The sequence below is a fragment of the Vicugna pacos genome, chromosome 1 (assembly GCF_048564905.1).
Source record: "Vicugna pacos chromosome 1, VicPac4, whole genome shotgun sequence".
NCBI lineage: Eukaryota > Metazoa > Chordata > Mammalia > Artiodactyla > Camelidae > Vicugna > Vicugna pacos.
The window spans coordinates 41,896,046-41,910,177 of NC_132987.1; the positions used below are offsets into that span (position 1 = coordinate 41,896,046).

At 46.5% G+C, this 14,132-nt stretch overlaps 1 protein-coding gene across 2 annotated transcripts in view; it reads left to right on the plus strand.

The window, feature by feature from the left end:
- Positions 1–7,393: 7,393 nt before the first annotated feature.
- GPR160 (G protein-coupled receptor 160) overlaps positions 7,394–14,132 on the plus strand; it is a 38,521-nt gene continuing 31,782 nt past the window's right edge. For both annotated transcript variants that reach the window (XM_072960841.1, XM_031679875.2), the window contains exons 1-2: positions 7,394–7,583; positions 8,280–8,412. The gene's annotated coding sequence lies outside the window, so the exon portion shown is untranslated. The remainder of the gene's footprint in view (positions 7,584–8,279; positions 8,413–14,132) is intronic.

The window sequence follows — 14,132 nt, forward strand, 5'->3', positions numbered from 1 at the left end:
ATATAGTGCCTAACACATGGTAGGAAGGCAGCAAATGTTTGTTGAATTACATTAAAGCTTGAGGTGGTAGAGTAGGTGGGAGGAAGTATTAAGACTATACCTGAATCTTCCCTTTGCAGGCCACACATTCTCATGAGAGCTTCTCCACCTAATTGCTCAAGCCAGAAGACAAAGAGTCATTCATATCTCCCTCCTTCTCTCCCTTACATATAATCAATCACCAAATTCTATCTATTCAAGTTTTTAATTTTCAGTAGAATCTATTCACATCCCTCAAATTCTACTGCTACTGCCTTAGTTCAAGACTGTCTTCTTTTTCACCTGTTCTATAGCCAAGTCAGGTCTCTTCACATCTTTTCTCAATTCTTTCTCTTCACTGTAGCTGGAGGGATTTTTTTTTTTGAAAATTTTAAATATTTACAAAATAGAGAGTTTAATAAACTTCCATGTACCCATCACACAGTTTCAACAATAATCAACTTTGTCTCATATATACTCCACCCATTTTCTCCAAAATTCTTGAATTATTTGAAGCAAACTCTAGAAGTCACAGCTTTTGGTGGGGGGGTCTTGTCATGCATTCAGAATGAAATTCTAAATCCTTCAGTGGCTTGCCATGATCTGATCCCTGCTGACTTCAACTGCAGATCACAATTTGCTGTTCCCCCTCCCCAGACCCAGTCAAACCATCCTTCTCTCTGTTCCTCCAGCATTTTATGTTGTCTCCTTACAATCCTGAGGCCTTCAGGCTGGGCTGTATTCAGTGCTCAGAAAGCCAGTCCTTTATCCTCTTTCACTCTCTTTGCTCAGCTTCAACTTTTCCTGCTCTGTCTGTCACCCTGCACATGACTTCTCAAGAGGCCCCTAGGCTAGGGCTCAGTGCCCCTTGTCTGCTCTCTCAGTCCCGTGCTTCTCCTCCGTTTATCCTTATGTAATTTTGTAAGTAGTCATACAAAGGTGTCTCCCCTGTTAAACACAAACTCTGGGCATAGGAGCTGTGTCTGCCTTATTCCCCAGTGAGGCACCCAGCCCACAGTCTCTTCCTTACAGGAGGTACCTAATAAGTGTCTGTTGAATGAGGTCTCCAAGAAAGGTAAACACAAATGCCATACCCACTTCATGTAAATTGCTTATAGACCAGTGTCCTAAACGTTTTATAACCATCAAAGCAATGCTCAGACCTTCAACTGTACGTGTATTTTGTTATATTCAATGTGACTTTTTTTTAAAGATTATGAGCTGCACTCTGCCAGACCCTGAGGATGAAAGTGAATAATACATGGATCCCACACTTAGAGAGCTGAGTCTAGTGGAAGAAACAGTCACTTAATTATCTAAAAATTGGTAAACATTTCTCATGTTTTACATATAGGAGCCAGAACATTTAATTATTTAGACAATCTGTAAAGTGTCAAACAACTAAGAATAAGCAGGAGTTTGCTGTAAAAACAACAGCTACCATTTACTGGGTCCCTCCTTTGGGCCAGGTGTGGTGTAAAGCATATTTCACACATGATTTCCTTTAATCCTTACAACACCCTTTGAGATACGCCTCATTATTCCCATTTTACAGGTGTATTTTAAAAACTACCAAGGCTGGGTGGGGTATAGTTCAGTTGGTGGACCACATGCTTAGTATGCACAAGGTACTGCGTTGAATTCCCAGTACCTCCATTAAAAGAATTAAAAAAAAAAAAAAACTACCAAGGCTTTAAGAACTTAGGTAACTCTAAGTCACCCAGGATTTGAAACCAGGGAGTCTAACTTCAAGGGGAGCACCCCGACACTCTATGCTGGGGCAAACAAGTAATCTTTGAGTACTGCTGTAGGGAAAAATACAGTAAAGAACACTTCTCAATTCATCTGCACTTTCCACCCCGTGCTCTGGTGTCAGAAGCTATGTGTGCACTTTCACGGAAAAATAGCAGCTGTTAAAAAAACTGATAAAGCCAGGTTCCTGTGGGCCCAAGGTGCTAACCACTGAATCTGGACTTTGTACCAAACCTTTCCTATAAAAAATGTATAAACCAGAAACTCTCAAGTTGTGAAGCTACTGCTTGCCATGAACTTAGGCTGTCTTCTCAGGCAACTTGAAAGCTCTGCATTGTCTCCATCACTGTACACTGTATCTTGCCTGCTTACCTCCCACAGGTGGGTGCTGACCAAAAGGAAATTTATTATATTTTCAAAAAGAGAAATTGTTAGGGGAAATTACATGTTTGGACCTGAACCATGAAAAGAGATTTTCTATTAATTATGCATACCTGGGAATTTGTTTTAAATTTTTTATTAAGGAAAAATTCAATCATATACCAAAGTAGATCAAATAGTATAATAAACCTGCCTGTACCCATCACCCTGCTTCAACAATGATCAACTCACAGCCAATCTGTTTCATTTATATTACCATCGACTTCTGCCCCTCCTGTTTTATCTTGAAGCAAACATGTTCGGGAATATTTTGAATGTTGTGTTCTGCTGGTAAAGTGTAGAATGTATGGGGTCAATAGAATAAATAAACATGACTTTGTCAGCAACGTACCTGACAAAACAGAAACAAGAGGAACAGGCTGTGTGGTTTTGACCACAGAAAACTGGCGTGGATTATGGGCATTTGCACGGGCAGGTAATAACGCACCAGGTGGGCAAAATTTCGCTGTGGACAAGGGAATGTGGTGGGTCTGCCTGTCAAGTATCTTGAGTATAACACCTCTGCCTCTTGTCCCCCCACCCCCAGCATGTTCGCCACCAGTGTAATTAAGTCACGTCTTTGTGGATCTATATTGCCTCCTGGGTTTCCCTAAACCATTGCTGCAGGAAAGAAAACCCCGGAGCAGCACTGTCCAGTCAAAATATGTGAGCCACCTGCATAATTTTGCATTTTTTAGTAGTCACAGTGTAAAAAGAAGAAACAAGTGTAATTAATTTTAGCATTATATTTCTCTAACCTAATATATACAAAATGTTCTTATTTTAATACAGTTTCAATATAAACAATTGTTTTCCAGATATTTTACATTATTTCTTTTGTACCAAGTCTTTGAAATGCAGTATATATTTTATAGGTACAACATATCTCAAATTGGACTACCAATATTTTAAGGACTTCCTTCATATTTGTAAGTGATGAGTGGCTTCTGTATTGGACAGAGCCCAGGGTAGGGGAATCAACAGCTACTTTGCAATTTTCTTGAAAATAATGCTACTAAAGATTTCTGGTAAAGTCGAAGTACAGTGTGTATAATGCTGGGCTTCTCCAGGAAAGCCACTGAAATGAACACAAAGAACAATGAAAAGCTTAGACAAGTCCATCTACAAACAAGCAAGTAACTACAACTTCCCAAATCCAGGCTATGAAGAAATGTGGCTGTTCAGATCTTGAGCAAGATTGTAGCAAACAGAAAGGATGTCAGTGGTTCCTGAGAGGTTCTCTGTTTACCACAAGTACGGTAAAGTGTAGAGGCTCTGAACACTTAACATCCTGGTTCTGTTCTTTACAAGCTGTGTGTCTTGGGCAAATTATTTTCACTTCTCTGTGCCTCATATTCCTCATCTATAAAATGGGGATCATAAAATTAAGGTGGTTGTAAGGATTAAATGAAGGAATACAAGTCAAACGCTTAGAACCAGATGCCTGGCCCATGTTAACCTCCATAAATGTTAACCATTGAAAACAAAAACCTGAAAAAAGCAAAGGATTAAGTCATGGGTTATTTGGAAGAAGAGAGTTCCAAAAAGAGACAGGAAGTGTAAAGGCCCTGAGGCAGAAGCCTACCTGGCATATTAAAACCAACCAACCACCCACCAAGGAACCTCTTGTGGCTGAGCAGAGAGTGGAGTGTGGGAGGAGATGGTTCCAAGAGGTAATGGCCACAGAGGGGGACAGTGTAGCTTTACAGGCTATTGTAAGGGCTTTGGTTTTTACTGAATGAGAGGGAAGCCACTGGAAAATTTTGACCAGAGAGAGATAACATCTGACCTACGTTCTCAAATGACTGTTCCAGCTGCTGCACTGCAGATGGGCTGAAGGAGGACAAGGTCAAACACAGAGCACCATTCAGGAGGCTATTCCAACAATCCAGGCAAGAGGTGGGTTGTGGCTTGGATCTGGGGAGGAAGCAGTGAAGTGGGGAGAAGTAGTCAGATTACACAAACGTGCAAAAGTTAGGGACAAAGATGCTCAAGGCAGTGTTGCTTGTAATTGAGATAAACTAGAGTTAACCTAAATGTCCATTAAAAGAAGGCAGGTTAAATAAATTATGGCACATCTTTTTTTTCTAACTTAAAAACTTCTGTAGTGATTGAAAGAATGTGTTATTTTTAAAATTAAAGTCTAAGTGAATAGTAGTCATTTTTAATGTTAGTCATTTCAGCATAGAGGGATATTTGCTGTAGTTTCAACAAAAGCATGTTTTGGGACCATGAAAACATCTTGTTTGGCAATTAAAAATACAAACCTAGCAGCAATGAAATTGGAGTTCCTTATTTAAAAAAGAGTTAGAGTCAAACAAAAATATGCACATGTACCTGCTGAACTAGTGTAACAGTAATTCATGACTGGCCGCTACAAAGCATGGGCTTCTATTCTTTTCCTTTTTAAAATTTTCGGTAAAGTATATATAGTCCAGGAAATGAGGAAACAAGGGCTAGTTTTTACTGAAACTTTAAGTTTGACTTTGCTGTTACAAAGCATCTAAGATCTGAATAGAGTTGTCTAAGGGGTGAAACTGGGAAGTGGATATGTGATTGTGAATTTACATATTGGTCAGGCATCTCTTTGGTGGAGGTTAAAAACTGATCATTTTTTACTCACTCACCACATGCCAGGAAGCACTGTGCCTTGTGTTTTTACAACAATTTCTAATTTTTTCAATGCGTAATCTAATTTCTCAAAATTGTCCAAGGTCATTAGCTAAACAAATGAAGAGCTGAAAGTCATACTCGGATTGTCTCATGCCAAATCCCACCCTCATTCTGCAATCGCACTGTATTCGGTAGGCTTGGCTGAATTGATTTGCGAGGCTTTTCTTAAGAAAGAAAGTGTATCCATTTGGATTATATTCAATTGCTTGCAACAAACCTTAACCAAGAGTGCTGTAAACAAATAAGGGGATTATTTTTCTCACGTAATAAGAAGTCTGGAGCTGGGCAGTCTGCAGTAGGTGTTGCTCATTTTGTGTGTTGCCCTGTGGCCATAAAATGGCTAGTCCCCTTCCAAGTTCCCGGAATAAAACAGAAGGAGAAAAGCGCTGGTGCCCATGTCAGGAGCACAAAAAACCTGCGCAACTTCCTTCACCTCAGTGGCTGGAATCGAGTCACGTGACAGCCCAACAAGGACGTCTGGGAAGGCGAGTGTTTCGGCTCCACGGGTTGCCTCCTTGAACAAAATCTGGGTTCTTTGAGAAAGGAAGGAGGAGGAATGGACTGAGGAGGTAAGAAGGGTGTGCCCCATGAAGAATATCTGATAGATCAAAGATGTTGGGGGAGAAACAGCTGCCTCAGAAGTACCACTGGATCAAGTGGATTCTAAGGACTTTGGGCGCCACTGCTGATGTATTTTGCTGCAAGAGGCACGGAAGGTAGTCTTTGTTTTAAGCAGCCCTGGGCTCAGCTTCAATTCTATTATTATGGATGTGTTACTGGGAAAAGGGAAGTAAGAATTACCTCAGTTCTTAGTCACCCCCCCCAAAAAAAGAATTTTGAACGAGAGACAGAAACCATGATATAAGCAAGATTTTTATTAGTAAAGTAAAAAAGTAGTAAAAGATAGTACACTTTCGAGAATTGGGAGCGGGCCAATCCAAGAGAGGAAAAATGGCGCCGCTCCTTTGTTTTTCCGTCTTATATCCTGACTTAGAGCGTTTTTTTGTGATTGATTGATTAACAGCTCAGGTTCTTTGAGTGATCAAGCTGATTGACAGCTCAGGTTCCTTGTGCTCAGACTGACAGCTCAGGTTCCTTGTGTGTTCTGGGTTGTTCCTTTCCCCTCCCTCTCCCCCTGCCCAGTGCTCATTTCTATCTGACTGCGTAACAGATGGAGGAGAGAATAGATATTGGGGAACAAGGAAAGGCTCTTCCCCAGTCCCTCTACCAGCCCCTGAAACTGATTTCCCTTCAGGAAAGAGTCTGGTATGCACAGCCATATATATGCTCTGAATCTGTTCTAGACAGGAGGGGTCTGAGAGCAGTTGTTGACACAGGCTTTGGGATACAGAGTAGTGGGCACCTGAGGATACTTGAGGATGCTGAGAACATTTGAAAACAATTCATTCTCCTAGATTGGCCTGGAAAGAATCATTAAGAGTGCAGGCTAGCTCTTCAGTGTCACCTCCTCCCAGCCCTGTCACTAGCAAGGCACCTCATCTTCCTAGTTCTCCTTTTCCTCTTCTTTAAAGAGGAGTAATAACCCTACCGTGTAGCTTGAACTGATGCACGTCCAGCTCCTGTTTTATACTATACACTCCACAGATGGCAGCTGTTATTTTTGATAGGAGCGTGTTCTGGCCCATAGGACTCCTGCTCTAACTCAGCTCAGATCCTTTCCTCAGCTATATCGACTCATGTGTTATTTCTCTATCTGAACATGCACTCTGCCTAGCTTTCAGATTCTGGCTTTGCTCCTGGTGGAATCTTGGCTGAAATACTTCACATCCTGGTAAATCCTGTAGTCTTTAGGACTCAGCACACCTCTCCCTTTCTCCAGAAGTTTCTCTCTGACCTCCTCAAGTTAGATCATGCCGCTCCTGGGCCCTCTGACAGTCCACACTTAACTTCTATCACTGTTCAGTTTTACGCCCTTGGGCTGGTTTGGTACATTACTTGTAAGACCAGTAAAGGCATTCTGGGAGGTTAAGAAAGGCCCAGGCCACTCCCCTTGTACCAGGCTCTTCAAGAAAAGGAGGAAGAGGAAATTGTGCTAAGTTTTAAATGTTTAAATAATTGGCAAGTCATAGGTGCTCAACAAATATTTGTTGAATAAATACAACAAATTAGTACTGTTGACATAAAAAAGGCATTGCAATATAAGTGTGTTATCTGCAGATACGCTACTTGCAGATTTTTATTTTAAAACGTGAATTCATACTGCACTACAGGCGGTTTAGTGCACGGATCAAGTTCTGTCTCCATGTGTGTACCCTCATCTGAAGACAACTGCCAGTGGCCCCCTGCCTACCCACTGGGGAGATGCTAGCTCCTTGGTCAGGGGTGGGGGTGGGGGTGTCTCAATTCTCGGCCTGCGGACAGGGGTCTCACCAAGTGCCGGGGGACCCTCCTCGCCGTCCCCGCGTCCCCCATGCCAGCCTCCACCCCGCCTCTAGCCGCCCCGCCCGTAGGCGGCGCCCTCGGGGCCGTCCCCGCTGGGGTCGCGGCGGGGCTTGTGCGCTCAAAGGTCTGCGTCCGCACTTCCTCGTCGCCGCGGGCGGAGCCGCCGCGGCGTTGCTGCGGGGTTCGTGGGCCAGTGCTCGCCGCCCTCGCCCGTCCCTGCTCACCTGGGGCCGGGCGCAGCAGGTGTCCAGGCGGCGTCTGGTCGGGCGCTCAGCGCTGGGGACGCCGAGCGCAAGCCGAGAGCTACCGCACCTCGGGTGAGTTGCGGGGACCTGCGCCTGGAGCCTCGCCGTTGCTTCCCCGGCCCAGGCACGGGAGGACTTACGGCACCGCGCCGCTCCTGCTTCCCGGGTGGACGCTCTGCGCATCACTGGGAGAGGAATGTCCCTCCTACGGCCTCAGTGGCTGGGGTTCTCTACTACTTAAGAGATCTTCGGGTGGGTGGGCAGCCTGGGCTGAAAGCGGAGGACGCCTGAGGCTGAGCGCTCCAGCTGGGGGGTTGTCCTGGGATTGAGGCCCTAGGGGTGGGGTAGCGGGGATGAAACCTGGTGACCTGGGTTGGACTTATACTCTAACCCAGACACTCGCACCCCCTTTCCGGGGGAGATGCTGTTAAACATTATAAAACAGATGATGTTATAAAAATAGTGTATGTAGCTTTCCTGCGTGGCACACCGAGGTGGGCGTAGTCAGACACACACGCTTGTGTATTCGTTGGGGCGGACTTTGCGTCCCCTCTCCTGGCCCTCGGGCGTTGGGGACCGTGACCCCGCGCGCGCCGGGCACTGGGATTAAGCCTGAGAGTTTTTCAGGGCTGTTTGTTCTCGGAGACTGTGGCGTTCTGGTTCGTTTCTCAGTGACCAGCCTGGATGGCTCAAAATTCCTTGTAAATTACCTGGGACCGCCCTCCGGAATTTGTTGGCTCAGTGAAGTGCCTTTTCTCACCTGGGCAGGTGACTTCGGGAGGTAGCAGCAGGGCCCGCCCCTCCCGGCATTCCGAAGGCGACCTCGAGGACCCCGCCTGCAGAATAAGGTCCAGCTGGGAGGAAACTTGCTTGCTTCTCCCCTCCTTGTGCAAATGACTGGGTAAGTGGGGCGAGGGTGTTGCTTAAACCCCAGGGATAAACCCACTCAGATCAGAATTGCAAAGGACAGGTGAAAGTGTTTGGATCTCAGAATTGCTGATTGCTTCAGGTCAGATTATTTCACTTGTGCTTTTCTGGTTTTCTTTAAGCTGCTTTACTTGTAAAATGATTAATTCACATATACATTATTTACTCATTTTTTGGACAGCCTCTAAGACTGGAGTTTCTTTGTGGTATCTCTAGACTAGAATTATTGAGAACTGCAGGTGAGGACCAGCCTGGCTTCTATGAGAATCACAAGAACCGGGAACCTGTGGTTTAGAAACTATTTAAGAGACATAAGGCGACAATACAATGTGTAAACCTTGGTTGGATCCTGATTTGATGAAAAAAGTTTTAAAAAATTGTGCTGATAGAGGATATCTACTGGTTATTTGATAGTATTAAGAATATTAGTTTTGTTTAGTTACTTTTGGTAATTTTTTTTTAGCCTTTATCTTTTAGAAATACATACTAAATTTGAAATATAGGTTGGGGATTTGCTTCAAAATAATCCAGTTTTGGGGAGGGCTGCTAGTGGAGAAGTCAGAGGGGACAAGCTGAAGGGAGATTGGCCGTGAGTTGTTCCTGATTGAAGCTGGTTGAAGGAAGGGTAGGGGGTATGGACTGCCTTGTACTATTGACTCGACTTTTGTATGTTTGGCATTTTCCTTTAAAAGTAACACCACCACCTTTTTGCAGAAGATAGATTTGGAAGGTCACACAAGTGAGTCTAGATTCAAAGCCTGCCACAGACCCTCACTCTTTGTTAATTAGGCGTAAAGACCGCTTCTCTAGTCTCGTAACAAGTCTTCTTTTCCTCCTTCCTTGGGGGATGCCGCTTTATTTTGTTCCAAAGGCATAGAGTGTTTGCTGAGTGTGACAGAGCTGAGAGGATCAAGTTGATGCAGGTGGATGCTGGGTCAGCTTTTTTGTTTTCATCAAAGGGTATTAGCAAGCCTGGAGATTGAGTTATCTCCAAACAGATAGGTTGTGTAAAATGTGTTAGCAGTTTTTCTGAACTGCCCCAATCCTTTCCAAGTTATGCTCATCAAAAACCAGAGCTCAGAGAAATGAACGCTCCCATACACACTTAGGAAGTGGAAGCACTGTATACATCAATAAAAAGTCTATGTTATGAAAACAAATCGCAAGGTGAATGGAGATCTACTTATTACCTGAAAGAGATCTTATCTGTGTGTGGCCTTTTTCATATCCTTACCTTGTTTGCTTCGGGCATGGTGACACGTAAATATTTAGCAAAGAACTGACTCCTAAAATTTCTGCACATTCTTTTTCAAGAACCCTGCTCTCAAGAGGAGAGATGTGGGAAGTAATATCTATATGTTTATCCAACTTGCTTATTTCCCCTGCTCTGGATTTATCATGTAATTCCTACTCATTCTGTTGTGCCTGATTAGTAATTTGGAAAAGTGATGATCATATGAGGGAGCTATTAAAGTTCAACAGAGGGAGGAAGGGAAGGCATAGTCCTGAATGATAAACCCACATTTCTTTGTAACTTCTGTAGAACTGATTTTAATGCCTCTTTGCTTTTAAGAGAAAACAAGCCAAGTAAATTGTATCTGTGAGAGCTGAAAGTTGAAGTGTTAGCTGAAACCCCTCAGCCTAGACCTTGCCCGTGTAGGTTTGCTAGAATAAAAGTTGTAAAGATGCTTTAAGTCAGATTCCATTGAGGAGCTACCAGAGCACATTTCGGTTTCCTCGCCGTGCGTGGGGAAATGAGAGAACCAACAACAATCCCCTTACAGTTGGAAGATTTCACAGTAAATTCATGTTGGCACTTAAGGGAAATTGTTCTGCTTGTGGCTTAGTTTTCTCCATGTGAATAAAAGAAATAAGCCACTGTTCAGTGACTTCATTTTCTACCTCAGTTCTCTGAAACAAGAGCATGGAGAGAGAAAAGAAACTTGCCAGGCCCTTAAGTGACCAGGCAGTGACCTTCTGTTTGCTCTCCTCTGTGAGAGGATGGTGGAATTGGACTCTAGAGAGCCGACTGCTAATAGCCATTTTAAGGAATTACCACAAATGTGACACCACCTTCCCACATCATGTTATGAAAGGGTATAAACACATTAGAAAAGCAAATTACAGGCAGCTTTGCTAGCCTGGAAGTGAGAGGAAAGGGTGTTGGCAGTCCAGTCAATACTCCGCTCCTCATTTGTTAGCACTCTGCTCTCATCTCCATCACTTCGTCCCATCCTGTGCAGTGGAGCCGCAGTGCTGGAGGCTTATTTTAGTTTTTAACAGATGAGAACATTGAAATCTAAAGGTAAGCCTTCTCAGGTTGTTTCTTTAGAGACATGGGGGAAGGAAATGTCACATTCTTGAAGAGTGCAAGTAGCCTTCACATACATGTTTTTAATTCTCACAAAGTTCTCTAAGTGAAGTGTTATCAGCCCATTTTGCAGGTGAAATTGTTAACTTAAGAGAGGTTAGTAGTTCACTTGAGGTCTGGCAGCTGGTAAAAGCAGAGCCAGGATTCAGATTCAGGATCTGTTGGATCTTAGTGTTTACATTCATTCCAGCCTCTGTGCTGTTCCAAACTCTAGCAGACGGCAGGGCTACCGTCCCCAGGCGTTGGTTAGTTCATCTAGGCAACCTATCTTTCTGCCACACTCAACTGCGCGGGTTATAGACGGGGGGGCCTGCACCACATCCAACCAACAGGTCGGCACAGAGTTTACAAACAAAACCAAACTGACCCAACATTAAAAACTGGGAGATTTCAAATATTCTGCCCTGAAGAATTCCCGAAAACAAGTACCAGAGCAGCCTTGTCTCCAGGGAAGGATAGTGTCTTCCTGTTCCCCCTGGTCTCCACCACTCCCAACCGTGTCCCCCATCCTTGAGGCAGGGGACCATCGCACTTGCATTGTTGTTTTTAGCAGTAAGAGGTCTTTCTCTGTGTGTATCTCCCAAAAATGGGATAACAAAAGAGAGGTTGAGGGCTCTTGTCCCAAGAAAAATGGGAAAGAGCATATTCCTCAGAGAGAATGAAGATGCTTGTGTTTACTCTGCAGAGCTTCTATGACAGAAAATACAAGGTATGTCATTTTTCTCGCACCCTGTCTGCTTTTCTCATTTATGTAGAAGTTAGAGTTTACTGCCCCGGCAGTACCACAAAAATGGAGTGCTTGTGTGGGCACCCGCAGCAGAGAAAGGGAGTGCCGCGCAGATCCCAACGCTGGCTCTTTGTGAGTGGGACCGTGGTCTTGTGCCCCCTGGGGGTTCCCAGAGTGTCCTGTGGGGATGGGGCACCAAGGAGCCCTTTCTCTTTAAGCAGCCTGACCCTGGGGTCCAGATGGCTCCTGAGCTTGTGGGCTGGCTCTCTGTAGGTGCTCTGAGGGGAACCCAGAAGGCACTACCCTCTCGCTCCTCTGCCCGCCCCTCCCGCTAGTGACACCTCTGTCCTACATGCAGCTGAGGCCGGGCCCTGTGGGAAAGCCCTGCAGGCGTGAGGAGCGGGTGTGCCCTCGTCCAGCCTTTGAGAGGCTTCTGTTGTACAAGTCCAAGGGCGGCCTCGTTTCCTCACCTTGAAACTTGCCTAAGGGCTGTGGGACAGATGCTGCCACCTCTGCCCATAATCTGGAGTTTTGTTACAGTGGAAGCGTCTGTTTAGATCTTTGTTTCCTTTCCCTGAATTTCGAGTGTTCACAGCAGTTGGGGGGGGGTGGAGGACAGGAAGAGGAAATACGGATGGAGCCTCGTAGAGTGGCTTTGCGGAGATGTCAGGTGCTGTTTTGAGGGCTCTGTCACTAGAACTGCCCGTGCAGGTGTGCGTGCACCCCCGCGTGAGAAGGGAAATGGGCCAAGGGCGGGCCTGCAGGTGGACTGCCTTATGGGGTTGAAAGTCCATTTTGAGGCTGAGGTGTTTGGTAACCGCCAGGCCAGCGGGTTGATTGGATCCTTTTAGGAGCGCCCTGGGATTCAGGTGTGCAGGTGGTGATCCTCAGGGAGGTGATTACTATCTCCGTGTCAAACGGGCAGCCGGCCAGGAAAGGGGGTTGATTACAGGCAGAGCAAAGGTGGGGCTCAGCGCCCCCAGTGTGGCCGCTGATTTCTGTCTGGTTCTCCCACCACCTGGCTGCTGTGTGACCTTGGCCAAGTTTTTTTTAAACCAGTCTGCGCGTCATTTTTCTCCCGTGTAAAGTGGAAGTGCTAATGATCCCCATCTGCTAGGGCGGTGAGGAGTCGATGGCACGTGGGATGCCCGGCGTGGAATAAGGCTTCACCGCAGGCTAGCAATTGCTCATGTTGAGCCCCGCCTCCTTCACTTTTGCCTTTACTTGGGAGGGCTTCCCCAGGATTTAGAATGCAGGCTGCAGGGGAGAAATGCCTTCCGGCTCTGACCTCTGTTTTCAGAGGGAGCCGGGGCTGCCTCGTGGCCTTAGGGAAATGTTCTCCGTGACAGAAGTCAGCAGAGGATTTGGTGGAGCCGCAGCTTTGAAACTGATGCAGAGAATGGGGCCCGAGCCCGAGGCTTTGGCTCTGTTGTTTGGGGATTAAATCCTCTCTGACTCTGGAAAGGAGCTGGATCCCCGGCTCCCCCCCCCCCCGCGTGGGCGCGGCCTCCCCTCCGGGAGGAGGAGCCGGAACGGTGGGGCGGCCTCTGCCTCGCGGGCGGGGCTCTCGGCCACCTGCGCCCTCGGAGCATCTGGTACCTCTTGGATCAGCTGGGGATGCGCACTCCCGGTAGGAACGTCGCGAGGGGCTGACAGGAGTGTTGTGAAATCCTGACCCAGGCCCAACAGAGAACTACGTCTGGCTTGCCCTTCAGTGGTGAAATCATAGACCAGGTACACCGCAGGTTTACTTTTAACTTGGACAGGTAATACAGATGCTGTTAACTCGTATTTACGAAGCACTTTTGGAGTCTTAAAAGGGCTATCTAATTTGATCTTTAACCGGTGGTATGGGGTTGTTGGCATTTGTTTTGACTGCCTTTTGCTCTCTGTCAGGAGAGGTGCCCAAGTGAACTGACGTTCAAGCCAGAAGTGAGCCCAGCAGTGGGACGTGGGAATGGGCTGTTCGCTTTACTTTATCAGAGGAGGTAGCAGGAGTTTGTGTTCTTTATGCCCTTTAGGAATCATAGGGAGCCCTGTCATCCTGGGGAGGGAAAGGGAGAGATTGAGAGCCAAGATGTTCCCGGGAAGCTGAAAGGATCCGCGTGTCCAGGGAGGCCAAATGGACGGGTAGCCCGCCCCCCGCCCCCGAAGTCCCCTGCAAGCAGCCGAGGCAGAGTCCCCCTGTTGACAGCTCCTGCCCAGACCCGTTCGTGGAAGTGCCAGCGGGGCCCAGGGAGGAGGAGAGGCTGTTGGATTCCCTCCTCCTCCTGCCCAGGTCCAGGCCCCTTCATGGAACCACGGCCTTTCTCCTCCTTTCCTTTCCCCTCCTCCGCTTCTGGCCAGGAGTTCCAGTGAGGTACTGAACACCCTCCTCCGCCCTCGCCCCCAGCTACCAGGCCGCAAAGCCTGCCCCCTTCCGACCGCCCTCGAGGCCCTTTCGCTCCACTGCCTCTGCTATTTCCCGTTGGAACCCTCGCCCCGCTGCCCCTAATCCCGCACAGGCGCCTTCCCTCCTCCCACCTTCCGTTTATTTTGCAAGTTGAAGGGAAAAAAACCATCTGTGACCCCACTATCCAAGGATCCAAATACATTA